The 15754-nt window shown below is 43.9% G+C and overlaps 1 long non-coding RNA gene across 1 annotated transcript in view; it reads left to right on the top strand.

Annotated features, from left to right (window-relative positions):
• Window positions 1-15754, top strand: part of LOC130536152 (uncharacterized) — a 16125-nt gene extending 371 nt beyond the window's left edge. Inside the window, exons 2-3 of the long non-coding RNA XR_008953292.1 lie at window positions 91-6025; window positions 15722-15754. This is a non-coding gene — a long non-coding RNA (uncharacterized LOC130536152). The remainder of the gene's footprint in view (window positions 1-90; window positions 6026-15721) is intronic.

The following is a 15754-nucleotide window of genomic DNA, read 5'->3' as shown; positions in this document are numbered from 1 at the left end:
TTGCATGTGGTCGTGTGATCTTTATTTCTTTTTTAACAATATGTCATTTGTGAGCCGTTGACAGCGATTCCTGTTCTGTCATTGTTGCAGATCGCGACTGAGACTTGACGCGACCGAGAAATATATCCCAAATATTATCAGGTGAATGGAAAACAAGCCCTAACCGAGTGGTGTGCGCTGACAAGTCCTCAGCGCACCAGTTTATTATCGTTATTCACGCAGCAGCCCTGCGCGGTCGCCGACTGCATGGTGATGAACATACTGGTGCCATGGTTTTATTCTGCCCGTGTTGGAGCCGACGTTCTCGGGGAGGCGTCTAGCTCTGCTCCGGGAGGTGAGACCGGTGCTTTTGGGGCGGACGATCGCCGGTCGCATTGTCGTGTCGGTGCTTTCGCTGCACGAACAAAGGACTGGATGGAGTAGTCGGCACAGAGAGTCAGTGGAGGGCAGGCGGGCTGTTTACAATAATAACACCGTCCCTGTGACGTCACGTGATTGACAGCCGCCCCGGCCACTCGGTGGAGTGTTTAGCCATCAGCAACACGCTATATTTGGAAAGTGGTTACATCATTGAGGTTCAACAACGGCCCGCGGAAGGAGGGACTTCCGCAGGGACTTTCAATTTGTAGTCCAGAATCGGGACAATGAATCCGTGGGTCCATTCTCCTCTCTGACGTCTCAGCGCTATCGGTATAGTTAGAAATTTAAAGTGGTCAATGTCAAAAACGTTTTATCTTAAACAGTGACCGAGTGGGAAGCAAATATAATTTCAAAGGAGGCTCTTAAGTCGTTACCGCACTCAACCAATAGAGGGCGATCACGGTGCCTTCGGCAAAATTAACTTCGGCTGTAATTGAATTTGAATGAACGCAACCGGGTTCATGCGCGCAAATACGCTAGAATCCCTTAATCCAAGCCAACAAGTGTTAGATGACCTCAGAGAACCGCGTTGTAAATGCAGAAATCACTTCAATTGTGCCTTCTCAGGGGTAATGACATTTTGCTTGAAATCATTATCCCTGCTGGTTTTTAAATGATCTGCATGAAGACAATAAAATATCTGGGGACTGACTGGATTCCGGTCCAAAAATATTTTTACATCAGGTGTGTAGAGGGCCTTCTTTAAACAAAAAATTACATCTCACTTCTGCAATTTTCAAACCCGCATCACTTATATCCATCCAGGTTTTCCAGAATTCCAGTGGCGCCGACACTGTGGTGACCTTAATGATACCAACTTCCTTTCAAATGGCATTATGCCGACCAGTTTCAACGAAATAAGAACCGCAACTATCTACTGTTAGTACGTCTGCAGACTGCGACCGTCTTGACTGAGAAGAAAGCAATGTGGTGGCAGGTTGGAATCCTCATTTCTGCATAAAACCATGCAGATAAAAAGAAGTAAATTTCAGGATTCATATCTGTGGCTCTTGTGCTGTAATCACTCATTTGAAGTTAATAGTGATGACACAGTAGGAATGCAGTGACCTCATCCAGCCATTTTCAGAGTGTCAGATCTTTGTTTTTTAAGTATATATCTGCTGTGTATATATTCAACATTATTTTTAAATTAGAGTAAATAGAGTCAGAGTAAAAGTCATGTAAAACACTGCCTATGATGCATCAGGAGTGTTTTAAAAACAACATAAACATTTACATCTGCTGGTGAAATAAGGTGTGAAATATGTGTCACGCAGAGATTTATATTTGAGTAAACATGTTGAGTTTGCCTCAAAGTTTTAGTAGGATAACCAAAGTGTTACCTACATCATCCTCGTGTAGATGTATAGAAATGCATAGATTGACAACATTGCTTACAAATGATTAACAATGTGTTGCCATATTCTTGCATGGAAAAAATGAGCTCCCCAGCTTTTACTAGGAAGCTTTAATCAAATTTAGGAAGCTTTTATTTGGGTGTTATTTTATCATCGTCAATGCTTGAAGGACACTCTTACAACTGTGAATACGCCTGAGTAGAGTAATTGTCTCGGCCCGTACCGAAAAGTTCGCCCTTTTATGCTGTATTAGTTATTGACATTATGAACATCCTCAAGCTTTCAGCCAAAGTTACCGTCGGTAACGTATCTGCCTAACGGTGCACACTGGGATTAAATCTTGCTTGTTTTTAGCCCTCTCTGTAATCCCTCTCAGAAGTCCGCCTCACTGAAGAGGAAAAAAGAACTGGTGGATGTGGAAAATCATCACGATAAAAAAAGGTAGATTACTAGAGGAAGCGGCAGGAACAATGTCTTATGACCATCTATTCTGAAAAGTAACAATAGCATTTGTCTGGCATGGAAAACTCCTCTAGTCAGGTTGTCACGGTTCACCCTGAGCTCTGTCTGGGTGTCTGACATGTCTGCTGGTCACTATTTTATCACTTTATGCAGAGGTTTGGTTTACCCCTTTAGAGCACATTGATTTCTTGAAGTGGAGCAGTGTTGAAATCACTTTGGAAGATGTTTGCTAAAATCCTAAATGAGATATTTTGCAAATTATTTTGATTATAAAACAAATTCCTTGGTTGCAAATGAATTCCTTACTGGGTAACCTTCTTTCTTCTTTCCTGTTTTTGTTACTTGTACTTGCATGCTTCACCTAGACAGCTGTCTTGATATTTAATTGAGTTTTTGAGTTTGAAGCAAGTGTGAAGGCCGAGAAGATCATCCAGGGATCAAATTTAAAAATTTCCTGTTTGCTTTAATATCTAAACTTATACACCAGACAGGTGTTTGTCTATTAGCTCAGCTCACTCTTGAGCTTTTTCCTCATTATGTGGTGTATTTTTTTAGAAAGTATAGAAAGAAATACGTGGATGAGAAATTTAAATGTCAAACATTGTATCTAAAAAGTTGCTTGTGAGTCTTGCCTCATCATGCGACCGCTGCACTGCCTTTGTACCAAAAGAGGTCAGAGGTCTTTGTTGTGTTTTCAGGGTGACCTGCTCCGTGACTATTAACCATTGATAAATGCGATGTCTCACAAGTGTGCAGGCCAGACCCCTCCAAAGGGGGAGGTGTCATAACACACCCAACCCTAACCTTCCAGGCAACCCCACCTCGACACTGGTACACACACACACACACGCGCGTGCGCGCACACACACGCACACAGTCGGCCCTGCTGACAGGAGCACAAGGAGGCAGCTGCTACAGATGCCTCATAGAGAGAGGGGGGAGGGGCGGCGAGGAGACATCAATAGGGAGTCTCTCTCTCTCTGGCATAGAGTTCTTAGTGGAGCTTATTGTGTTTTCTAAAGACCAGGACAAGGGAATCGGGCCTGTTAATATAGTAAGCCTATAGTCTCTTGTATGTGCTGTGGTGTTGTTCATTTTCACTGCTTTCCTCTGACGTGAGCATAGTCTTTTTCTTTATACGCTGTTTTGAATGACAACAGGAAAATATTTGACAGAACTGTGAGGTTTTTTTTGAAACCCCACAGACGTTTGCCTGATAGTCGCTCATTCTTTATTGCAGTTCACAAGTTTGCAACAGAAAGCTGCTGGTAAACACTGGTTTCCTTAATGCTGACAACTCAAAGAGATTGTTACATTCGTGTGACATTAAAGTTGCAGACACCTCAGTGTTTCCAGGATGCTCAGTGTGAACCACCTCTAAACCTCTTTTTTTAAAAACATGCTATAGCTTCAAAGGCTAACGGTGTCCCAGTTTGGTACATTACAACAGTTTGCTTTAGAGTCGTGACATTTTACATGGGTGTAGTTTGTGCTACTGTCTCATTTTGCTGTCATGATTTGACGTGATGCAGTTGCATGTCTGGTGCTGGTGTGAAAGGCCATCATTGTAGTCACATGAGGGAAGAAGAGAGAGAAATCCGTAAAACTCCTCCTTGAATGAGAAGCAGCTGAGTGTAACAGCCAACCATGCACGCAAGACATCTTACATGAAATCAAATTACACTGAAATAAAACTGCCCCAGCATGGCAACTTTGCAGTCACATTAGTGCACTGTAGCCAAACACCACAGTACACGACAATGTGGCTGTTGTTTGGCCTGTCCAACTGAGGACAGGACACTTTGTCTAAACTATCCAAATGAAGAGATGCATTATGATGTGATTTCATTTGTGTCCCGCAGAGAAGCTGCTATGGATAACAGAGCAGCGTGAGTATCATGGTTCACTTGTGCATTTGTATAGTGACATGTGACTTGTGTTTTCGTGAGTCAGTCAGGATCTCCTGCCTAATGGAAGGCAGTGTGTGCTCATGTGACGGTGACACAATGCAAGATGAACTGCACAGCGTTCACCACAGCCTGGCTCACGAGTCAAATTTATTTAGTTTGCGCATGCTTTTTTGTCACAACGAAACTAAACCAACTATGTCTTTTCTCTGTCCATGTAAAAAAAAACAAAAACAACAACTGTTGGTTTCAGTGTTATTTATGATTTTCAGTAGTACGACAATCAACACAACTGTACGTACGACGCAGTCGTGGCTAGAGGTTCCCTATATGCATATGTGTACTGCATCATGATCCGCCCTATGGTCATGGCTGTGTTTTTGCTGGCTCATCTCTGCCTCTCCACATGCCTGCTTAACAACACAGAGCTCCTCCTTACTGGCTTCCTGTCCAAACCAGTTTATCTGTAAACAAGTGTGTTTTTTTCCTCTCCACCCCATTGTCCACAATACACCAGAATGCCTACACAAGCGGCGCCCATTCTCTCTCCGAGTACAGTTATAAAATTGCATTCAAAAGATCGGCCTCTGTTCATTTCAGCACACCATGTCAGTAAGAGAAAGCTAATTCCTTTCCCAACGCTGAGCATTGTGGGTCCAACTCCCAACATGGAAGGTTGATGTTATGTATGTGTCATTATGTCTGTAAAGGGACAGAATGGCTGTGTTTATTTTGCCTTTAGGCTACACTATGTTAGGGTTACAGTGGGATAAGGTCCTGGGAATGTATAATGTCCTCCCAAGGAAGTCCTCGCAAAGCGATAAGTATAAATGTGTGTGCACTCTATCGTGACATTGCCACACTAAAGTGACGATAAGTAGTTATGCAAGAAAATTTATGCATGCAATATCTGTCTGACACACTAGATATCAGAGTTCCTTTTAAATGTGTGGACATAAATCACTCAAACATTTAAACAGTGGCAGAACTGAAAGAAAAACTTCATTAAAAATGAATAGCAATTTATGCGTAAAGCCTTTACACTGTTAAATGTTATAAAACTTTGTGGGGGGAAAAATATAAGAGTTCATTTACAATTCACTTCTAATATGCGTAAGTAGTGCACAGAGGGGAAACTTAATTGCTGAGCACGCGTGTTTCCCTATGCTTGTTTCAGCCTTGGCTGACACCTTCAGTAATGGGGTTTGCAATTCCTATTTATGACCTAATAGTACATTAATATCAGCTGCGACACCACTGCCATCGCTGTATTTGCAGATGGAAGCTGTTCACGGTGGTTAAAACAATGACATAGATGTTTCACAGTGCTTATACAGTCTCAATTTCAGGAGGAACGCTCTCTGCAACGCAGCTCCCTCAACGTTTGTAATAAAGGTCCGTTGTTTTGCCCTCAAAGTTGAAGGGCAACTGAGCGCGTGCTTGCCTGTGGTATAGATTTTAGTCAGTTGGTTTGATGACAGCAATGGTCAGTCCTTCTGCGAGGTGTAAAAGACTGATTAGAGCATGAGGATGTATTAGAAAATTCCGTTTAAGGGGCCCAAAGAGTTAAGCGTCGGCTGTGCCGAGCGCCGCGTGGGCCGCGACACCATTCGAGAGTGCATTTTCAGCGGCCAATCAGCGGCGCGGAGCCCGCTCCGATTTCAGCCAATCGGGGGGCTGCGGGGCTCTATCGAATTTGAATGAGGAGTGGATCTTTCGGCGCCATTTTCGAGTGAGCTGCGATCGCCTCAGTCGCGGCGGAGCGCGGATGCTGCGAATGTTGAGAGCTGTCGCTGAACGAGGGGGAGCGGGCGAAAAAAGGCTCCCGTGTGGACTGCGCTTCCAGGGAGGAGGGACGCCGCTTCCCCCCGCGAACAGGTAACGGGAGCCCCCCCCGCGTACTCGGGCTGCGTTTGGGGTCGGACAGTGGAAGTGGAGGCGAGCAGAGGAATACGGAGGAAGGATCGACCGCGGCGGAGAGACGTTAGCCATTTAGACAGCTTTGCCAGTTTCTCCTCTCCCGAGCCGCTAGCCTGCTAGCTTAGCCCACTAGCACACAGAGGTTGGTCTAACGGTAAAAATGGACACGCACCCGAGGCGAGCCGAGGATATTGAGTTAAAAAAAAAACAACCCGAAAATATTTCCTTTATTAGGCGCACTTTGTTGAATGTTCGCCCGTAAAAGCGAGGCTGAAGAGTGATGGGGGTGGTTTTTTTTTTTGAGGATTCGGAGCCCAGTTTTGAGCGGGAGGTGTAAAAGCAGCAGAGAATCGGCCGGCAGTGTCAACACACGCATCCAGGCTGAGTTGGGAGGGAAAAGCAGCGGCGCCGTGCGGGACGGACGCGGCGCCGTGCGGGACGGACGCGGCGCCGTGCGCGGCGGCCAGCCTCCCTTTATTCCCCACCAGCTTGTTTACCGAGACGGGCGGTTTGTCCCCGTCGAGAACTTCACTATCAGACGCCTTTCTCCGTTTATTTATTTAACGGATTGTGAGAGGGAAGTGCGAGATTTGTGGATTCAGTCGCCTCGGAGTTGGTAAAAATGCGTTTTTACGCATTTCTCGTCACGGCGCTTTTGCCGCCACATGTGTGGCGCAGGTGAAACGTCCACGGATTACTCTCTAATGATCCGTCTGGAGCATAAAAGGCGTAGTTTAACTCAGTATTTCGCCCCGATAGGCGGAATCTGGAGCTTTTTGAGATGTCGTGTCGTAGGTCATCATTTGTGATGGCTCGACTTTAATAGTTCTGTTAAAGCGATGACAAACAGCCCCCATAAGACATAATGATGCAATAAAATCCAATCAAGGCGTCCCTGCGAGTTTATTTAATAAACCCGCCGTTATTATGAAAGGTTGTCAGGCACTATTCTGAGAGTCTCTTGGCCTTTTTTGCCCTCACTTCCAGCGACACCTTTTCTGCGCCTTTGACCCTGATTCAATTCAAGTGACCCTGCCAGGAATTATTTGTGCCCCCTTGATCGTGTCAGAACCGACACGACTTGTGCAAATAGTGAATCTGAGGGGAGAAATGTGTCCTGTGTGATTGTTCTTGGGATCCCGCCCCTCCTACTTCCTTGTGAGCAGAGATCGGTTCAGTGTTACATAATGTCAGGCCTCCATCTCCAACACTCTTCTGCCTTATTATACAGTAACTACATGTGCACGTGTGGGACTTCATGTCATTAGTCCGGATGGAGGGGCGGCCACGCTTGCTTGTCCCCTGTCCCTTTTTCCTCTGTCCCATCCCTTTTCCTATTGAAGAGCTTTATGTTGATGGGCTCTTGTTGCCCCACAATCGGCTATAAATTCAAGTGAAAATGCAAATGGGGGTCTGTATTTGTGGTCTGGTGTTGTATTTTGCTGCTGCACGTCGAGCCCCCATCCTGCTGCTCAGGGAGCCCTTTTAGCCTCACCGTGACACCTCCGCCCTCAAAGTGTCCGTCCTCACGTGTGGCTTTTTGAGCTTGTTTGGTTGTTGGAAAATTGGCCAACACGAAATAAGGGAAATATACTTTACATTTACAAAGCAGTGCGACGTGGGGGGGGGGGCTGATGTGGTATAAGAGCTGCAGGATATAGGTGACAAGACCACAGTGTATGTGAAACCTAAGTTATGTTTTAAATTTCACCTGTCAGTGTTTCACTTTTTACCCCAATCTGAATTTTTATTAATAATTGAGCTTTTTGGTTGAAGATCAGTGGTCACGCAGTATTTAACAGATTCTACACCCGGTAGGTGTGATATAATGGGAAGTGTGTGTGTGATATAATGGGGAGTGTGTGTGTATTATACACTTGGATATATTATTTGCAGGTCATTTTTGGAATGTGTATATTTTTAAACATTGCACTTTTATCTGCTGATGTGCCATTTTCTGATTTAAATTAAGTTTCAGAGTACGATGACAGTGCAAGTTGTTTTTGTTTGTATTTTCAGATATTTAAAAAAAAAAAAAGAAAGAAAGAAACTGGCTGGATAATAAATAGTGGAACACATAAAGTGGCAGGATTGACAGTGTTATTTTATACGTGTGTTTTATTTAAGTTCTTCCTTGGGGTATTTTGTCCCGGTCACTTAGTGTGTATTTTTGGTTGCTTTTACACCAGTGTGTATCTGACTGTAACATCATTAGTGTACTTTTTTACAATTGAATCAGATGTGTCCAAAGCAGACCCTGTCAGTGTGTGTGTGTTTTTTTTTGGGGGGGGGGCATTTATCAGTCATCGGGGTAATTTTAGTTCTTTAATTCCAGGTGCTGTGATCAGGTATGAAGTGTGTGTGAATATCTCCTTGTAATTGGTGATCACACACTGTTTGAGAGCACCAGTGCTGATCCCTGTCAGATCAGCTGGTGTGTTTTAAATGTGCGTTTGTGTGGGTGACAGGCCACAGGTGTTGTGCCCCCCCCCATATCTGTTTTCCTCTCTTATTAGCACCGTTTTAGCATTCTGTGGCTCCTCACAGGACGGCTCCCACCCCGTTTCCTGCTGAAATTGTGCCTCTTCTTGTATCCATTCACATGTGTTACAGCTAGGTTGTAGAGACACCACCCCCCCCCCCCCCCACACACACACACACTATTTTCCTCTGCATTTACAGTCGAGAGTGTAGCATTGTTGTGAGGGGGTCTATGATTTTTATTAAATTTCCCCCCCAAACCTTAACTGTGTTTAAGTTGGTTGTCACATCGCTGTGAAGCTACTGCTGAGCTCAGGTGTGTTTATTGTAAGTGGTGTGTGAGGGGTTGAATTTTTATTAAATTTAATTGTAATTAAATGTGGAAAATCTTAAAAGCATTGTGAGGTGTTATTAGAAGACTTCTGGGAAGTGTTGAATAATGCTGTGGGTTTTTATTGTCTGTTGTTTGGGCAGGATTAAACATCCCATAGTGATAAAAGCACACACACACTAATTCTATTTCAGGCAGCATTTCAACTGTTTTCAGAGGTGTTTGAGTAGGTGCTCGTTTGTATCACTTTTTTAAAAAAGAAGGGTTAATTTCTGTTAAATTTAGTGCACTGAATTTAGTGCAAGATGACCTACAGCAGCAGATCTGACACAGCAACTGTAGCTGAGCACACACACACACACACACACGGCCCCTGGTACACACACTCTTTTCTGCTGCACCAGCAGTTTTTCACGTGAGGGTTTTAGATCAACTTTATTGTATTAGCAGTGGGAAATATTTATGTTATCATAAACGGTTAATGACTGGATTCTATAGATTTTTACTTATCCTAACTCCATTATTAGTTGAAAACTGCCTCTACTGTCTTTATGTGTGACACAAAAGTCTTAGTTTTAACAAAGGTATCACTAGAACCGGTTAGTTTTATGTCTAATTTTGGATGTCTGTATTTCACAGATTGATACAGATGTTGCTTTGGCTTTCCTGGTGCACCTCATTTTAAAGTTTTGGCCTGCACCAAAGTCCTGTGCATGTCAGACCTAGAAAGACACTGTGTTTAAGTGTTTCTTTGCGTGTGTGTGTGTGGAAGAGCCAAAAAGTGCATGGTCCCAGCAGAACCTGGTGGTGCTGAGCAGGAGGAATTGGTCGTCTTGTGTCTGTTTGGCCGTTTTGAAGACCACAAAGTGCAACTCTTGCTATTTGTAGAGAGAAATGGTGTGAGTGTCTGGGTGTGTCCTTCAGCTCACACATTAGATTTGCTTCCTCTTTTTCCCCTACCTGTGTCATAAACATGTAACTGGACTCCTGTTCCAGGCGGCTGGGTTCTGTGCACACACATTTCCTGAGCTTAATCAAGTGCAGTTATTTCAGTGCAGCTTTGACATTTTTCTGTGTTTATTTGTGAATTTCAATGATTTCATAGTGTGATTTTTTTTTTTTTTTTTAGTTTTTTTTATTTTTTTTTTTAAGAGTGGTACATGATATTACCAAGGCAGGTGCAGAAGTGTGTAAAGCAGCAGACGGGGGTTGGCGGGGATGTCGGTGATCCTACAGAGGAGCGAGGCGTCGGTAGACTTTTGGATCCTTCGCCACTCACCGGACTGTAATGGTGAACTGGGTTCTGGATCGTTGTCACGGTCTCCAGCCTCACCATCATCTCCTGTACATATGCTCCAACATTGATGAATGTATTGTTTGTGCTGGGGTGGGGTGGGGTGGGGTGGGGGTGTTTAGCTGCATTAGATTTTTCTTTGATCTAGTGGTAATAAGCATTGAGGTTATTTTAGGAATATTTAATTACAGCCGGATGATTATTTTTCCCCCCCACAGTAGAAATGTAATTTAATGTCCACGTTGCACCACTGATGGATGAAACATTTGATGACATAATGCACGTGTATGTTCCGACTCACTTTGCCAAACTAAACAAATATTTGTGAAAGCCTCCCACACATTTGTCAAGTGTCACATTTTGGAGTCAGGCTGGTAAATGTCGTACGTAACCCACGGTTCACTGGGCCTGCATTAGCTACAGTTAAAATAAGACATTATTCTGGCACCACCAAGGTTCCACATTCATTCCTCATTGTTAGAGATGGCATGAGAGGCCCATCTATAAAGAGGTGTGTGTGTGTGTGTGTGGCATGTTTATTGACTATGGCAATCACTAATAATTCCATATATTGTGCATGTAAAAGCAGACGGAGGAGCAGAGGTCAGTCTTCTAGAAGTGATGAGTGGACATGTCGATGGCCCTGTACCCAGTGGAGTGTAAGAGGTTACTTGACCTTTGACCTTGGGGTCAGCTGACTCTTTGAGGCCTTTGTATGGGGAGCAAATGATGTTGGAATGGGTTAAAAAGGCCGAGCAAAGAAGGTGACATGTCTGGGCATGCTGGCTTTAGAGGAGAGGGGTGAGGATTGTCGAGGTTCGAGTTATTTATGAGGGTCTCTAACAAGACCTTTTAAGAGCTAAATTCTAAAATATATTAATCATGGGAGTGATTTATACAGACATTGAAGTTATGATTTTTCCTGTTTTAGTTCATGAAGCCCAACTGTTATTTCTGTTTATGGTAAGAAAAAGCGACATTGACATTAAAAATCTTGTGCTGTTCATGTCACCACGGTGACAGGATACAGCTGGGCTGTCTTTAAATCCATCATGGCTTCTTCCATCTAAATGCCACTGTGATTTTAGGATAATATAAAAGAATTTCCTTATTTCTAAAAACAATCTCTCACTGCACACACACACACACACACACACACACACACACACACACACACACACACACACTCTTGAGGCTTTGCTACATTTAGAATTACTCTCCCCAGTCCTTAAACCAGGTCACCTTTCCTTTTTACACATACAAATTTATTTAGTGAAAAGCTGCAAGTATTTCTATTCATATTTGTTTTTACCAGTCACAATTTTTTGAATTTTTAGTTTGTAATTTATTTGTGTTCGAGGCCTGCATCATTGTACACAGAAGACAGAACAAGCTCAGAGGGTTACAAAATAAAAACCACAAAATGTACTTCAATTCACAAATGATTGTGTATTTCTAATGAACTAACAAGTGTTAAATAAATTAATTATATTAAAAAAGATGCCCTTCTTCCAGTGGTTGGCATTATTGCCCTCTTTATTGCAGAGATGGGCTGTAATTAGCCTGTAATTAGTGTAGGGGGATATTTGAGAGGACCTGCCTGCACAACACTCCTGCTGTCACAGCAAATCCACCCTGGTGTCACACTGGCTTTATGATGATCACACGTCTCGGAACAAACAGGTTTCAGCTACTGGCAGTAAATTTAGGCTCCGTGTTTCTGCTTTGTAACTGACTTTCATGCTGTAGCTATTTGAACCTTGTGTTTAAAAAAAAAAAAAAAAGATTGTGCACGGAGGAAAACGTGTGACTGTCCTGTCTGTTGGACCTCTTTGGTGTCAAAAGGTGCACTCGTGCACTGTGTTGGTGTGTGGAAGTCAGGCTCTGGTGCCAAAGGTCCAGGTCAGAAATGGTTGTATGTCTTTATTAGGGCCGTGTAGGTCACAGAAAGAGCCCAGGAAGTGACTCTTATCCAGTGGGGAGAGACTGTCCCACTGTTCAGCAGCTAGGGATCTGCCACTGTCAGTCAAGCACCACAGCACTGTGGATCCCTCTGGATCACTCTGGATCACTGTAAAGGTGTCGCTTACGTGTCTTTTACCAATCAAATCAAAAAGTTGCTTTGTGTATTTTTTTCTTTGTTTACTAAAGCTATCTGTAGACTGGCATTTTAAAAAAAAATGAACTAACCCAAATTTTATTAGAATAATTTCAAGAAAAAGGAAACAAAACTAGAAGACTCAGTTCCACCAGAGTGGGAAACGCAGTTGATTGGATTTGTGTCGTAATGACAGACAGGATGTGGCACATTAAATAGTCCCAAATATCGGGTAGGTTTTGGTTATATATTTAGAGCTTCTGCTCAGTAAATCCCGTGATCCCACTACTGAAGGTTAGTGAGCATTAATCCTCACGTCTCACTTTATTACTAAATCATATCATTCAATAGTGTTTCAGAAATATTTAGAGATTTCATGACTACTTCAAGAAATAATTGCAGCAACCTTTGATGTTTACTAACCTAAAACGTATGAATTAGAGATATTATTCGATATTAGAAATGAAGTGATTTTCCCACACAGGTCTGCTGCCCTAAATGTCTCCCGGTCTCATGGGACGGTTTGTCCACCCAGGCCTCCTTTGCTGCTACGCACACCTGTGGCGTGTGACGGTTGTTGGGTGGTAAACATCTGCCGGTTTAGCTTCAGTTACACGTTGAGAAGCCCAGAGGGGAAGATGTCCTGGACGTGGGTTCTGATTCCATGTCAGAACTGGACAGGGATCAGGCTCTTCTATGTCGATCTTAGCGACCTGACCTCGGTTTCCTCAGTCGCTTCAACTCAGCCAGTTGCTTGGATGTGGGCGTCTTTGTTGCTTTGTTGTTTGTTTGTTTGTTTGTGAGCTCCTACAGGTACTGCCCTCTTGTGGCACCTGAGTTGTACATGACGGTAGCTTTTATGTAACCTTGCTAATGATCTGGGTTAGTTGTTCAGTGGAAACCAATCTTTATCGACCGGTCTCTCTTCTGCATTTTCGTAGCAATCCTTTAATCCTAACGGGCTGGGAGGATTGTTATAATTTGCTTCATTTGAAACTGTAGTGAAAGTGACACGTTTTGGAAGGTGTCTGCTTTTTCTGCCCGCCGCAGGTTGGCGTGGCTGTTAATCATTTCACCCGTCGGACCGTCCTCCTGCCCAGTCAGCAGCAGCAGCTCGACTCGTTCACTGATTTATGGGTTCGAATAAATCACGCATGCTTCTGCCTTTATCACACTAACGTCTAGTTTCTGTCTCATTTTTATCCAGCAGGCCTGAGCAGGGTGAAGTCACCACAGTGTCTCAGATTTGTGGCAACCGTAGTATCAAACCCCCGGTATGTTGTTTAATGCCAGTCACATGGAGGCAAATGGGTTGTTAATTTAGTTCCCCTCCCAGTGCTTATTACCATGGTAAGAGAGGGTTCTGTTACTACATTAGCACTGCGCTGACAGGCTCGCCACTATTTGGTTACATATTATTGATTTGCCCTAATTGTTAAACTAGTTAGAAGTTATTTATTTCAATCAGTAGTTGGTGCAGGCAGCCCAGCTGTCTGTTATCGTGCACGTGCAGTAATGAACGTGCATGTGTGCCCTTGATCGTTTTCATATCATTTTCATGGTCCTACGCACACGTCTCCGTTTTGGCAGAAGTTGTCATGTTGATTTAAACATAAACCAGTCCTGCATCTCCTAATAAATTCCCAAAGGCGAGTTGAATTTTACATGCTTTGTTTTTAGATGGTGTTACTAGTAACGTTTACAGTGCACCGTGTTATCTCGCTTTCCTGAAGATAAGATGGTCATTAGGACTTATCAGCAGTCCCTCAGACAGAGTTACAGGAACAGTGTAGTAACCAAGTCCCTCGTCTGCATCTTACTGATATGCTGTCCCACAGGAAAAATGGGAATAAATTAAAGTCCCCAGTTAAGTTTACACGTGTGCTCCTTTTCATTTGAGCTCGCTGTTACTGTCGGACAATCCCACTGTTTTTGAGATTTCTAAATCTTCACAGTGATGTCACATGACCTCTGTTAATGAGAGCTTTTTAACAATATCTAAAGCGTTTAATCATACAAATCCCCACACTTGTGCCTCATCTAAGACGGTCTGTCATGAACGCTGTGTTGTGAGGGCCACATTTCTTATTGTTTTTGGGTGTCCCCAGCAGAAGAGGGAAAGAGCACTGAGCCCATTTTGAATGTGTTATTACAATGTGTGTGTGTTGTAAACAGGCCTGGAGCTGGCTCGGCCCGCAGTCCAAACCTGCCACGTTCAAAGCAGCTGTCACCTTGTGAAGCACAGACAACAGAGAGACCGCAGCGTTCAACAACCCAAGAAAGGATTTTGGAATTCTGGATTACCACTAAGGATTGTTTAGTGAAATGTGCCAAAGCACTAAGATCAGTGCTAATGCTCGATATAAAAACGGCTTCTCAACTTCATAAAACAGGGCCGAGTTACACTTCAGACATTAAGCAACATTACGTCATAACATTGTCCAGCAAAGCATTTATTGGGCTCTGACCCTGATACTTTAGGTTTTATTGGGGGCATCGCATGATTCTAATAGCCTGGTCACCGGCTTATTCTCATAATTCTGGCTTCAAATGGCTTACTCTACAAAATGGACTTCTTTTATATGTTTGCTTTTCTTATGAAAGTAGTGCGACTAAACACAAGACTGGAGGTTTTCACTTATAAAGCAGCAGCAGCCAGTGTAGACTGGATGCTTTCACATATGCTGCTTCCTCATTTAGTGGGAATCTCTCCCGATAAAGCGGAAGAGTTCCACACAGCAGCGTTATTGCTCAGCTCAGGTTGTAACAGGCACCATTAGACAAGTCAATCATTCTACCGATGCATTTCTTCTGTCTGGCACACAGCAGAAGCCCAAACTTTCAGCAGTCCTGCCGGTCGTCATTGGTTACCACATATTCAGCAATGAAAATGAGCTGGATCAAAGACGTGTGTAGTGTTCCCGCCACAGGCTGCGCGCTGACCTCACCAGCGTTGTTCTGGCAGATCTGGGGGTAACCCCACGGTGAAGCGCTGTGGCACTTGTTCTGCTGGCCTGTCGGACCTGCTGAAGGTTTTTCGAGCGTTCTGCCAGATCCCAACACCCGAACCTCTGCCCTCTGGAGCACCATCGCTCTGCACACGTACGCATTCGGCGTTTCTCCTCGGATCGTGGTTGTTTACAGAAGCTTTGAGAAATTTCTGCTGGCCGGGAGAATAGACGAAACTAAACAGTCATTTGTCTGCCGCCTTTCGGCCGAGTGTTGGATCACAGGCAGCGCAACATTAACGGGAATAAAATGGAATCCGTTCAGACCCATGGTGCGCGTCTGCCACCAAAGTTCACCGTTCCTGTGACCTTTAGTTAATCGAGTTTGGAGATCGTCATTTTCAACTGATCCTGGATCTGAATGAGCAGAATTCTGACGCCTGCTTGCTTTTATTCTCGCGCTGCAACGCTCCCTTCATGCATGTGCTTCGCTCTGTTTCAGGTGCTGAACGCCGTGACCTCCGAGAAGAGGCAA

This window comes from Takifugu flavidus, chromosome 1 (assembly GCF_003711565.1).
Source record: "Takifugu flavidus isolate HTHZ2018 chromosome 1, ASM371156v2, whole genome shotgun sequence".
In the NCBI taxonomy this organism is placed as follows: domain Eukaryota; kingdom Metazoa; phylum Chordata; class Actinopteri; order Tetraodontiformes; family Tetraodontidae; genus Takifugu; species Takifugu flavidus.
Note: the sequence above shows the minus strand (reverse complement) of the source record. Positions and strands in the feature narration are given on the sequence as shown.